At 43.9% G+C, this 12,727-nt stretch overlaps 1 protein-coding gene across 1 annotated transcript in view; it reads right to left on the minus strand.

Moving 5' to 3' along the window:
* Positions 1–6,038, minus strand: part of MAP3K20 (mitogen-activated protein kinase kinase kinase 20) — an 89,881-nt gene extending 83,843 nt beyond the window's left edge. The window contains exon 1 of the mRNA XM_054277851.1: positions 5,933–6,038. The gene's annotated coding sequence lies outside the window, so the exon portion shown is untranslated. The remainder of the gene's footprint in view (positions 1–5,932) is intronic.
* Positions 6,039–12,727: the final 6,689 nt, after the last annotated feature.

The raw sequence follows: 12,727 nt of genomic DNA on the forward strand, positions 1-12,727 counted from the left end.
CAGTTTCAGGAGATGATCCCAAATCTGCTGACGGAGGAACAGAATGTCCTCCTCGGAGATTTCATGGTGATAAAGCTTATGGCTGTAGCGAATTTCAAGAAACATTATCACCTAAATGCATGAACAATGACTAATTTTAGGTTTCTTTTTTTAATGATATAAGATCAGAAAGCTCAGGTCTTTAGTGGGACTGCAGGACACAGCATACTCCAGAATAATCTGCAAGTCTGCTGCGGGTTCAGTTCAGATGCACCAGCCTAGACAAAGTAGGTTTAATTACCAGCAAAAGTTACTATACTTGCAATTAATGACAGTAAATTTATCAGCATAAAATGAGAGATTAGTTTTAATAAAACAAGCAAAAAAAGAACCAGAGATTTGGGGTTGATGGTGAAAACAACACATCCAATTTCACTGGTAAATTACAGTATCAAAATATATTATGTCTTCTGGGAGCTTCCATTCCATAGGGCTTTTTGAGATAAAATGTTATGTGCTGTTAAAACACAAGTGCGTTAACTCCTTGTACTGCTGACTGCCACAATCTCTTTATGCCAGTCCCTTCTGTAACAAACACAAAGGCATTATTTGTCCCCTGTCTCTCCTGATTTTGTAGCTACTCTGATTAAAATTTTAAGATATCATTAGATCAGGAATTTCTGGCACTATTTGATTGCAGCTATTTTCCAAATGAGAGATGATGATATCAACACTTTTGTACACACAACATAACAGAGCCTTCTCTGAAACTGCCTGCTTCATTTTATACCTCTTGACCACCCATAAAGATAAATGCTGACCAGACCATGACAACTTTACTATGTGTACTGAAGGCTTTTTAGCAAGGAGCCAGCTTCAAGCCTTTCACTGACAGCCAGCCTGCAGAGCTCCCGAAGAGGGAACATGAATGCTCTCTCCCCAGAGCTGCAAGTCAGAGCAGGGGTTACCAGCAGGATATGAAATAAAGTCCCTTCTTCCAATGCTCTGCAGCCTCTTCCCTAATACAAGTGCCTGAACTGTCCTGCTGACCTTCTGTTCTTGTTTAAACCTTGCTGCTGTTGTAATTTCCTGTCATCCCGTAGTCGTCTTCTGCACAGCCTGCACACGTTTTCTTCAGAGAAAGCTCAAAGGAAATTGGTCAATCCTACAAACCAAGAGAAGTTTCAATGTTTTGCTCCTTGCCATTGCTGCTTAATTAGCAGATCTTCAGAAACAGAAGTTCATTTGCATTATTTACTCCAGCAGTTTCTCCGAGTCCATGCTCCGTACATGGTGTCTCAAGCATAGGAGACACTTTACAGACAAATGAAACAGATTGACTTCCCAACTCAAAAACCTCACAATTTAAGGCCACAGCCCTGCACATATTTATGCACACAGGTAATCACACTCGAGTGAACAATTTCCTTACTGATAACAGAATTAGCTAGAAGAGTGATGTTACTCACAGGCAAAAGCATATGCACTGACTAGACCATAAATTTAACAGAAAGGTGGGAACAGATGAAAAAAGATCATGTCATTTGGGATGGCAGAAGGAAAAGGAAACCAAGTGAAAAGAAAAACACACCCCAGGAAAGAAATTTCTGGGCTTCACTATCTGAATTCAATAGCTTTGAAGAGCTGTCAAATTATTTAACATTATTGTTCACCCAGAACCACCAAATCAACCGTACAAACTAGTAAATTATTTGATTTCTGAAAATTACACTAGCAGAGAATAACATGCACACCAGACATCTGACAAATACAAATAAGTACTTTTCTGATGGATCCTCCTTACTGCTTTAAACTTTATCTCAATTTCCATGCACTCACAATGTAGTGCCTGACACACAAGCACTTGCAGAAGCTACCATTCATTCTTTAAACACCTTCTCAGTTTCAAATTTACCTACAGCAATAAACCAGCTGCAGATCACAGGATCACACAATGAATCAGGTGGCAAGGCCTGAGATACTGAGTCCAATCTACGACTGAATACTCTCATCTCACCTAGACCATGGCATGAATGCTACATCCAGTCTTTCCTTAAACACCTCCAGGGACAGAGACTCCACCACCTCCCTGGGCAGCCCATTCCAATGTTTAATCAGCCTTGCTGTGAAGAAATTTCTTCTCATGTGCAGCCTAAACCTCCCCTGATACATCTTAAGACCATGTCTTCCTGTCCTGTCACTGGCTGTCAGGGAGAAGGGGCTCACCCCTGCCTGACCACAACCTCTTTTTTGGTAGTTGTAAAGACACTATAGGGCACCAGCACACAGTAAGTTAATGTTATTTAAAGAATGATTCATTGGTTGGCATCAGGTTGTTCCAGATGCTTTTTTTCCAGAGAAAGTACAGGAGATTTTACAAGAGACACTCTTTATTTAGAGATCTGTAATTAAAACCAGGCTGCATTCGTTTTCTTTTTCTAGATGAGGCAACAGGCCTGTTGAAACATTACTCCACAGTTTTGGATTCAAGATAGGTAATCCTCAATTAGAAAGATCAATCTCTATGTTATGCTTGAGAAAACAACTGTTTAGATTGAAAATTGTATGTGACAAATCCACACACAGTTATTAACTTGTCATCATGTTTTAAATATATTTAACAATCTGAGTTTATAAAACTGGTTAAAAGAAAAAAAATCAGGTATTTCATTAAAGTCTATAATTTTCCACTTGCATCTGAAACAAGCACAGCATTCCAACAATGCACTTTTTTGCATCTTACACTTCTGCAGACAGGAGAGCAGCTTGCTGGAACACAGCCTCCAGGCCTCCCTGCACACAGCTCAGGAGGGTTTGGCACCCGCACTCTCCTTCCCCACTCACGGTTTGGGATGTGGAAGTGCCACCACTGTGCAGCAGGGAAACACTGCATGGACTGACTTTGCTGCTTGCTCTCAATCAAATGAAAACATGACAATTCAGAAACAGCGAATGACAGGTATTTCAGGAAATAATTAAACTGCTGGTTATTTCAATTGTTCCTATGGGATCTTCCTGGGAGTAAAAGAATTTTCTCCTTTTTCTGTTTTATTTCTAGTAGTTAGCATGAGCTTGTAATCTTGCAGCAACATCTGCAAGATCTTCTCCTGGCTCTTTGTTTTCCACATAGTAATTTATATTTGAGTGTGCTGTTGGAAGCTCTTCATTTCATACCAAAAAGTAAAAGATCTGAGTTGCATTTGGCAGTGTTTAACATTTGAAATTATTATTTAACAATAATATGCATCATGTCAGGACTATTATACAGAGTCACTTCGCAGCAAGTGAAGTCACCACATTATATCACCCCAAGCTCAGTTCAGTACACCAGTGATGCAGGTGTAGGAAACCATCCACCATCACTAGCTTCTTGTGATTACAGCACTTGAGGGGATTAACCCATGTGAGGGTCCTGGCCCTGCGAAGGTCCCACATTTGCTGCTTCCTCTAGATCCCCCCAAGGTGAGGGCACCCCCCAGGCACGCAGGACCCTGCTGCAGGCTGCCCTGCACCTTGGCACAGCAACACTGGAAGAACTCGGCACATTCACTTCCACCTCCCAGCTCCCTACAAACTGCAATGTAGGGGAAGTGCTGCCATGCCCAACACTGCTTTATTCCACATACAAAACAGAAGACGCTTCTGTTTGTCATTCAGCTACTGCTCCCAGAGTACAGACAGCTTCCACTTGAGGGACTTAGAGACAGGAGAGGGGAAATAATTTACAAATTGCACAGTAACTGCAACTCATACTTTGTTTAGTGCGTGGCTGCAAGACGAAAATTGCATCTCTCACCTTGCACGTGCACCTGACGCTGCTCAAGTATTCAATTACTGCAGGAACAGCCTTTGTAATTTATTATGGGAAACAACCATGGAAATCCCTGCCCCTCGCTTTACTGTGTGGTTCCACAAAGTAGGATTCAGTGCTTCTTGCAAGAAGGCACACTGCCAACATATTGCCAATAAAGTAGTAGCACACCACACTTGTGCTATCTTAAAATACACAGCTGAATGTGCCAAGTTTCCTTATTTGGCAAAACAGCCCATTTGCTTTCAGGATCTTTGACCATCCATTTTTAGACCCAAATCATCCTTTGTATCCAACAAGGCCTGCAGTCCTTGAGCATACCAACCTGGATTTTTTAAGCAGTATATTTATACAGCCTAAAAAATATATATTAAAAAAAAATTAAAGTGTCCAACAAAAAAACCCCACTCTCAAACACCAAAACATGGTTAACCATTGTCATGTCCAAATGGAAAACAAAAAAGGAGTTAGTGACATTGAGCTACAAAATATGCTGCAGAAAAAAGTTTTTATAAATAAAAAACCCCTTAATCATATCATGAACTGTTGATCGATAAGATGTAAACAAACTCCAAGCACAAATCCAAATTAAATATATTGTAATCTTCTAATCTCCCAATGACTTAAAATAAAGCCAACAACCCCTTCAACTCCTAAACTTTCTTAATCAGACTGAGTAGCAGCCCTGCAGATGGTGAGACTGGAGGCATGGCTCTACCTACCTTAGTTACAGACTCAACAACATTTGAGTCTGTCCTTTGTCAGAACCTAAGAATTCTGCATAACTTCCATTAATAACATTTCTAATTTTATTTTAATTTATGTAACCATTGCAACAAAAAAGAGGCTCAACTCTACCTAAACAGTTTGAGTACTGAGGAAAAGAATCACTTACAAGCCAAGCTGTGTCAATGGCAGAGACTGAAGGCTATAAAGACTTCACACTGAATAAAAAACATTTTCTCTCAGAAAACCCCTAAAGTGGTCACTTCACTTACACTATACCTTGTAAGCGATGCTGCCAGTAGTGCACACACAACAGCTCGCAAGAAAGACAAGGCAGCTAAGGCTGCACCCAGGCCCATCGTGCAGCTTGGTCCTGGCACAGGCCAGACTGCAGGACCTGGGCCTCAGTTCTGTCCATGTTCCTGTCTTCCCCTCACAGTGAGCCAGGTTCTCCAGGGTCACCATTATTAACACAATGCCACCGGTATGCGAAGCACATTACGGATAGATAAAATAAGTAGGTTTCAGAGGACTTACAATTCCAGGACAAAGTCCTGAAAACATCTAACCACATGCCTCCTGCAGAAAGCTATGATGTTTTCGGGCAGTGACCCACTTAATCCAGTGCTTTCAAATTATTTCTGCTTCTGGAACTTAGAAAAAGTAATGATCCATGGCTTTCCCGATGGCTCTGTCGCTAAAACTCCCAGCAGAGCATGCTGGATACAGGGTAATAGATAGCTCACACACGCTAGCTTAATAAAAGACCATACTGCTGGAAACGAGCTAACTTAAGCAAACACAGCAAAACCAAACAACGACAGCTTACTTTAAAAAGAGGAAAACGGAGGGAATAAAATCCCAACCCGACGGATTTTATGCCCAAAACAACAGCAAAATGCAGCAGGTGCGCCGCATTTGAAAGACATTCTAAGGAGCGCAGGGGTGGCCAAGCGCAGCGCCGGACGCCGGCTGCCCGTGTCCCGCTGCCCGTGTCCCGCGGCTCGTCCTCAGGGGCGGCCGCGGCCGGCAGCGCCTTTCTCGCGCGGGGCCGTGCTGCCCGGCTGTCGCTCGGCGGACACCGCTGCGCTCTGCCCTGTCCTGCCCTCCCGGCGGGGCACGGCTCGTCTCCCGACCCCCGTACCACTGCGCGGCCAAGCGTGGGCGCCGCTGACCACGGGGGCGTTCGGCCGGCGCGGCGGGACCAAAGCGACGCAAGGTCAGGCCGTGTGCCCGGACGGCCGCCTCCCTCCACAGGGCTTCTGAAGTTGCTTCAGCACGGGGAACGTCAAACCCGGAGGGGACACGGCATGGCCCGGCCCGCTGCCCGCCGCCTCCCTCCGCCCAGCCGAATGCGCGCCCACCGCGCCGCCGCCCCAAGCGCTGCCTCCGCGGGGGGCGCTTCGCTGTCCTCACCTTTCCCGAGGGGCTCCGGGCTGGCGGGACCCGAGCGGCGCCGATCCCGGAGCCGGCGAGGCAGGCTACAACCGGCGCGACCGCGTCTCCCGCTCCGTCCCCCGCGCTTCCGGTTGGTGCCGGGAGCCGAAGCCGCCGCCGCCCCCGCACCGCCTCGCAGCGGCGCCACCCCGCGCTCCGCGCCGGGCTCCGCGGGGAGGCGCGGCCGCCGCCGGCTCGGGGGTCCGGGCGGCGCGGTGCCCTGCCTGTAGGGGGCGCGGTGCCGGGGCAGGGCGGGCGGTGCCGGCCCTTCGGGCTGCGGGGGCGGCGGGCGGAAGCCAGCGTGGCCCTCCCGGCCTGGGACAGGAGCGTTGTCGTAAGGCCCCTCACGGCCCGCGCACCCTGCACCGTGAGCGCTGTGGTAGGGCTGGCGTGAGGCGAGCGGGACGGAGCGTCAGCTTCTCAGAATCACACAATCGCAGGCTATACTAAGTTGGAAGGGACCCACAAAGACCATGAAGTCCCACTCCTCGCCTTGGACAGGACATCCCCAAGAACCACACCATATGCCTGAGAGTAGTGTCCAAACGCTTGTTGGACTCTGTGAGGGTTGGTGCTGTGACCGCTTCCCTGGGGAGCCTGTTCCAGTGCCCAACCCCACACTATGTGAAGAGCCTTTTAATAGTAACCAATGTAAATCTTCCTGACGCAACTTCAGGCCATTCCCTTGGGTCCTGTCACCAGTGCCTTCAGCCTCTCCTCACACAGCTTCCCCTCAAGGCCCTTCACCATCGCTGTTGGCTTACTTTGGACACCCTCTAAGAGCTTTATATCTTTCTCATATTGTGGTGCCCAAAAGTGCCCCCAGCACTCGAGGTGAGGCTGCACAAGTGCCGAGCAGAGCGGGACAATCACATCCCTTGCCTGGCTGCCGATGCTGTGCCTGATGTACCCCAGGACAGGGTTGGCTCTCCTGGCTTGGACTGCCCAGGGAGGTCAGCGTCTGGCAGAGTGGCTGTTGGCTTGCTGGTCTGCTGTGCCAAACTTGGGAAGAGCCTCTGGACTGAGCAGGGCCTGTTCTCTTGAGTGTTTCCACTGGACAGGTGCAGCCCAACCACTGCAGGTGGAGGGAGTCCAGGCATGGGATGCATTGCCATGGCCACAGCTTTGGAAGCACAAGCTTTTCCTTCCAGGGTTCCTGCTTCCGTGACAAGTAGTATGGCTAAATTTTTTACCAAAATGACCAGATGAAGGTAACAAAAAAAACCCCTGCTCGTTTTCTTGTGCCATGGGGGCTGGGATGGTGTTTTCCCAAGAAGCAGCATATTTAAGTCCTGGGTGTCACTTGGGATTGCCATGATGCTGTGGGTGAGGATTTGGAGGTTCCAAGGAATAGGAAGGCAGCAGGTTTGCTCCTACAGCCAGTCCTCCTTTCAGGAATATAGAAGAAGAGGAGGACTTGACTGGCAATTGTAACCACCCAATCCCTCATACATACTCCCTGGCTGCCCAGGTCAGTAATGAAACAGCCATACAGACTGCTTCTTATCCAAACATTTTAATGGCATTGAGGTATTCTGCTGTTGCAGAAAACTTTTTGCAAATAGAACCATCTTATTACTGTTTCAATAAGACAACTTACTGCTGTCACACTTAAAGGATGAGACTCAAAAGACTTGGGGAGCAAACAATTTTTCTATTGAGGTAAGAACATGGCGTGGCTGGGACAGCACATCTTCTGTATGATACAATTTATCGTGCAAGGCTCAGTGCCTAGCACTGCTTTACTCTGAACTCCCCAGGTCATCTGCTGCTGACTGTACATTGAGATTTTATATTCTTTGGAGAACTGCAGCTCCTTGCTCTCTCTCATATTTTACTGTTGTTTCATGCATGTGTAGAACTGCCATATAAAACCAGTTGTGTTGCACGATTCACAGAGCTGTGCAGCATCCCACTGAACCATATCCATTAATTGTACATCTCAAAGATGTATGGTATCAAAGTGAATCATGGAAGAACACTTTACTGATTAATGAAATATAATTATTTAATGGATATCAGAGATTTCCTCCCATGTTGTATTAGTTCAGCACAGCTAATACAACATGGGAGAAAGCCTCTGATACCCATTAAATACTAATACCTGTTAGAAGTACTAATACTTTCTGTGCTTAAAATAAAACATTTCACTGAACTATAAAAGTAGGAGTAAAGTTCATCAAGACCTTAAGCACTCAGTGCAGAAAGCATGTAAAGACAGTAAGAAAATCAAAAAGCAGGCCCTGGTGACCTCCTTTTGCCTGCCAGATAGGTTCAATATTGGCAGGACAAGCAGTGAGGGAGGTCAGCATGCTTTGGCTTCCCCTGGACACTGCAGTTTCAGACACTTCTTGTCTGATCTGAGAGCGCTTGTACATTCTTATGAAGTGATATGTAATGAGCCTGGAGAAGCCTCCAGTCAAAGGTGCCACATTTTAAAGGAACACACAAATATCAAACACAAGTCACATGAATAAGCTCTGGAGGAGGAGAGGTGCCACATACTTAGTCTTTGAAATGCTGTAACTGAAGTGTTTGTCCTTCCTGCCAGAGGAAATTGCCAATTAGTCAAATGATTAAAAAATCTCTTTGAATGTTAAATCACCTGTTTCACAGGCATTTTCCTTGAGCACATGCATTCAGAGGTCTCTTGCCTACTGTGCTTTGTCTGGGCATTTTTTCCATGGCTGTGTATCTGTAAAGCAGGGATTTACCATATCTGAATTTAAGCCCTGGTTGCAGGGCCTAAATAAACTATTCTGGTAGCACATGAGAAATGAGGGGGTGGTTAATATTTCCTACGTCAAGAGTAGGAGTGCAGAGTCTGCACCAGGCAATGTGTTAACATGCCACTTGTTTAAATCCCGTAATTGCACCTGCTCTAGTAGAGGACAGGTAAGAGAAAGCAAAGTCTGCACAAGGACTGTCCAGCCCCAGTGGTGAAGCTGAAACTATTACAAAAAGGTTTTGAGCATGCATTTTGGGCTTGTACTCTTTCTCCCCTCTGGCTAGTGAGACTGGATATTTTCAAGTTGTTTTTCCATCATCAAGAAAATTAAATTAAAACTAGCTAGAAAAGATCAGAAACCAGTGTAATGGCAATTTCTTAAGTGTATTGGCTTACTGTATAGAACAGCGAGCCAACACATTGGTGCTATGTTTTCCCTCCTTTCTGAGGCAGCAAACTCAAACAGAGAAACTCAAAAGTTACCTCTGGAGAGCTCAATCCTAATCTCAGGCTTCTTCAATTGATATGGGACAGGCAGAAAAAGAAAATATTTAAAAGCTAACAAGAGTTATTGTAAAGCCACAAAAATTGGCAAAGGATAAAGGCAGTTCTAGCAACTTTTAGAATTGAAAAGATTCATATGAATTGTCTCTTTACATCTCATTGTGTAAAGAGATGTGGTTGTGTAATGACGTCTTACCACATTTCAACATGGAAAATACAGTGTCATGCATATGTCCAGGTGATTTAAATCATCCTGCCTGCCAAAAGCACAAGGCACAGCCCTGCCCTGCCTGTTGAGCCCTGTTCCTGCCGCTGTGCTGCCCACCTCACCTTCTGCCAGCATGGTGTTTGCATGGCTGCACAGGGAGTTGGGCTGTGCAGGAGAAGCTACTGCAGAGAAAACAAATCAGTTTTCACCCAGAGCAGAATGCAGGTCATCAGGCAATTGCACAAAGACTTGTGCCAGCACAAAGGCAGGAAAGGAGCAAGGGCTGATAAATGCAGCTGAGAGGGGATGGAGCCTGGAAGTGCTTATTTAGCAGTGTAGTGGTTCATGCCAGTTTAAACTGTATGTGAAACTCTAGACAGATAATTTGGAGGTGGACACCTGCTCTGTATTTTTCAATTCTCCTTCAAGACTGGCCCAGAGTTCATCTCAGGCTTAACACAGAAGTTTCTTTGAAGAACGACTGCTTCTTTGGTTGCTATGGCTTGCTTCCATTTCTAGTTTAAAAAATTGGCTGGAAAACATGATGGAAGTCATGCCTGGGATATACGGGGAAGGTTGTACACCCTGCTGTAGAACATGTAGCACTAGTGTGTCCTAGTGTTAATCTAGCTAGTTTGAGCAATGTTAGCTGTAACTACATGGTGTCACTAGGTTTATGCCATTTGTTCCATCAGGTTTGTGATGGATCTGGAAGAGCTGAAAGCTGGCTCACCTGAAAGCTCTCTCTACATTATATTTGCTTGCTTTCCAGACTGAAATATGTGCAGGTATGTCTACACATGCTGCAATCACACACCTCTGCAGTTACACCCCAAAACATAACTAGCAGGATTGGTTTCATGACTAAAAGACAACTTGCATGCCAAAAGACAACTTGCCTGACAACTGCAAGCCAAAATAAGCTACCTTTTTACTTTCTGGGTGATAGCAAGTGGAAAATCTAAGGAATTGTCTTTGGAAGTGGCCCAGAGGCAGTCTTGCCATTCATGAGGTGGTGGGTGTACACCCACAGACACCAGCATGATGCTACATGCAGTCCCCATGCTCGCACAGCCAAGACCGTGATTCCTGCTTGCTTCAGCAGCCCAGTCTTTGGTGTCCTGTGGGAAATGGCTTCTTCTTGTCCTTCATGGGAAATTAAGAAAAAGCTTGTACCAACCATCATCCATCTATGAGACCCATCTTAGTTGTTGTTTTCTTACCTTTTGAGGGTTTTTTTCTTAATTTTTAAATAAAGGTTTTATGAAAGTGCCTCTATGATATATTTAATATGAAATTATAAATATACTATTAAATATCAATTAATTGTAAAAGTACTAAGCACACAGTTATTGAACATAGACAAGAATTATTAAATAGAGACATGTGGCAGAATATGTATTTGAATATGTGAATATGTGCAATGGGTGTGGATCAAGTACCTGCTTTGTGCACAATGGTTTTCAGATCTGGCATGTTACAGCTTGTACACTGTATTTTGATCAGGCATGTGTTCAGTGTAAAAAGAATATGTAACTTTTTCGAAAATGTAAATATAATTAGTAATGAGATAGCCATGAGATGGCAAAATATTAACAAGAAATCCAATTCTTGATTGTTTTACAGAAGTGATTTTCTTGTCTTTTTCTGGCACCATAATTTTTAGCTGATCATTATACTCAGCTGTAATCCACTCACTAGTACTCTGCTTATGACATACTTTTAATTGTATATATATATATATATATATAGCTCATACTCCTTCTTATATTACATTTTCTGGTCCAATGGACTTAATTTGTTGTTCTAATTTTGGCAGATTTTTTCTCTAAAATGTAATACAGTTTAACACTGTTTTCTTTATTTTAGAGCTGTACTGAATTTATTGAAACTGTGCCCATTTGTGTTTTCTAATCCACATCACTCCAAGCTCCACTGAAGCAACAATCCCTTCATTTCTCTCTAAATTTTTTCCCAATAGATTGCTCAGTTACAGAGAGTTTGGGGAGAGGCAGGCACAATCCCACCACCTCTGGGGATCACCAAGGGAAGATAACAACACAGAATTTTCAACTAATGATTTAAAGCATACTATCCTATTTTTCTTATTAAAACCAGTTATTACCAAATTATTTATGTCATTTACCTTTCTTCCAAAGTAAATGCAGGTACTGGAATAATGAAAATTTTGGCCACCATTGGCAGAGAATTGGTTTGAATTACAAAGAAAATATTAACTCCTTTTAATGATGTACTGTAGTGTACAGTAGCTTACATTTTTTTGCTACTTACATAATCCACTGGACATTAATTAGAAACAAATCTGTCTATTGGAGAGCTCATATTTTTTCTCTTTGTATTTAGAGATTAAATAAGACTAGAAAATGTCCTTAATATTAGACTGCCTCAGAAAAGCCATTACTGTAGATAAATCTGTTTAGCTGTGTCATCTCACTCCCTTTTCCTGTGATTCCAAATAAAGGTAATCAACTCCCCCAAAACATAAACACACTATTAACAGTTTCTGGTTATGACAGGAAGGAAACAAAAATCCCTGTAAACCTGTAACTAGTTTCTGGCAACAGTGCTGACTGATCAGGAGCACCACAAAGGAGTTACATGCCAGACAAGAGGAACAGGAGAAACACTAGGGCAGGAATTACAAATGGAAGGAAATGTTGTATTTCAAACAGACACTAGACAGCAACCTGCCAGTACTGCAGCCCTCAAGGGTCAGTCCTACAGAGAATGAGGACATCTAAAGAAAACCCAAGGCAAAACTGTCTCTCTGTTATCTGAGAACATCCACAATGCTGCCGACAGTAGTCCTGTGCAGAAATAATGTACACCTGTGAAAAAACACAAAGAGTCGGCAAATACAGATAGCAGGTTCACTTGCTGGCTCGGACAGCATCTGAAGAAAGAACTATTTAAAAACACAAGAGGTGGTGTTATAATGAGGAAACCATGGAGAGCAGAAAGCTTATGATTATTGACAGAAGTTGATTAAGAAATGGATTATTGTCTGTTAGGATGTTGGAATATCTACTGCTACCATTATCCTATGTATCTTTATGTAAATTTCCTTTAATTGAGGTATTCATTTACAATCATTATTTTCATTGGTAATGTGCTTTATTTGCATTTGAAAGCAAAAAGAGGAAAAAAATTAAACACAACTGGCTGACCCCTACCATGTGAGAAAGGGTTTGCTTTTTGTCACTCTGACCCAAATGGATTAGGGCCAGGAAATAAAGGTCAAGCTCTTACCACTACCCCCATGTGTCACATTTTTATTACATGGAGTTTCCAAGAAAAACATTCCAATTTGCGT

Source organism: Melozone crissalis, unplaced genomic scaffold, assembly GCF_028551555.1.
Source record: "Melozone crissalis strain CALT ecotype California unplaced genomic scaffold, PUWL_Pcris_2 ptg000023l_1, whole genome shotgun sequence".
Taxonomy (NCBI): Eukaryota; Metazoa; Chordata; class Aves; order Passeriformes; family Passerellidae; genus Melozone; species Melozone crissalis.